We start from the raw sequence: 1557 nt of genomic DNA, 5'->3' as shown, positions 1-1557 counted from the left end.
AGCAACTACCAGTAACTAGCCAGCAACTACCAGCAACTATCAGCAACTAGTCAGCAACTACCAGCAACTAGCAGCAGTTAGCCAGCAACTACCAGTAACTAGCCAACAACTAGCCTGCAACTACCTGCAAGTACCAACAAGTAGCCAGAAACTAGCCAGCAACTACCAGCAACTAGCAGCAACTAGCAGCAACTAGCCAGCGCAGCATGTTGCTGGAAAAAGTGTAAAACAAGTTGTATAAAGTTCTGAAGTTGTGTACAAAGTTGTGTGCATGCACGTAATGGCACCTGTAAGAATGTCTGAAAAGATGCAGTTTCAAAGTGTTTGTTAAAAGTTAAAACCACTTGTTGAATGCAGTGTGTGTTCCAGTGTGTGGGAATGAGCCTCCAGCTGATCCCAGATGTTGGCTCATGTTCATAAAACTGCCAAAGAAAGAACGAGGACAGAAAGCTTACATTCAACACATCTGTCGGTTCAGTTGGAGAAGAAATGAACAGGCAATTCACATCTTTAATTCTGTTCTAAACAAAAAAAAAAATCAGTCCAACAGCTCCTAATGTTCTCAGTTTATCATCCAGATGTGTTGAACGTCAAAGGGTTTTAGTAAAAAAGAAAGAAAATTAAAGTTAAGCCATGTTAGATGAATGGAAACAAGAACAGGAAGCTCACACATCCAACCAGGCGGCCATGTTTACAGGCTGACCCCACTACCTGTAAGTTCGGGGTCGGTGGTTCAGGGTGGCGGTCCGAGCAGGACTTGGAAGCTGTCCAGCTGCGGTATTGTTTCTGGTTGGGCTGGAGACATAATCATTGGGCACCACAGGGGGACGCACTGGTTCCAGTGTCCTGTAGGGGGAGTTCTTCCTGTGCATGCGACACGTTGAGGAGGGAGATCAGTTTACACATGGACACAAACAGATTGTCCTAATGAACACACTTGTTCTACAGCCTCCCAGGAAGTAGACACATCCATTTCAATTCCTGAATACGAACGGCAGGCTTTAAACTTGCAACTTTTTTATTAGAGCTATGAGAATTAGAAATGTGATCCAACCAGTTTTAAACAGGAACACAAGAGATGTTCAGGAAAAACAGATCCAGATTGATTTTCTGTTAACCTGCTGGATGTCTCACAGCAGGACGTATGGAGTCGTAGCTAACAAATAAACATAAAGCAAATCCAACAAACTTTAAATCAGTTGGTAATTTCCACTTTTACTTCTCATGACATTTCTGTTAATGAACTACATCTAGAAGTTATTTTAAACTTAGTGTGGATCCTGTAGATCATCTCAGGACCACACATGATGTTTCATGACCCACAGAAGTGGTGGCATACGAAAAAAGATGTTCACTCGTCTGCCTGAAGAACGTGCCACTCGTTTATTCTGTTGTGTTTGCACTTGGGAGCTTTTTAAATCACACTTTTTGTTGCATAGGTTTGCTCCAGGTACTCCAGTTTCCTCCCACAGACCAAAAACAACAACAAAAATGTAGAAGCGGTTCGTCTCTCATCTGAGAGACGTCCTCAGTGTGAGGAGCTGCGTTCAGCTCAGT

Source organism: Nematolebias whitei, chromosome 13 (genome assembly GCF_014905685.2).
Source record: "Nematolebias whitei isolate Nwh7 chromosome 13, NemWhi1, whole genome shotgun sequence".
NCBI classification, from domain to species: Eukaryota; Metazoa; Chordata; class Actinopteri; order Cyprinodontiformes; family Rivulidae; genus Nematolebias; species Nematolebias whitei.
The sequence above is the reverse complement of the archived record's forward strand: the minus strand, read 5'-3'. Positions refer to the sequence as shown.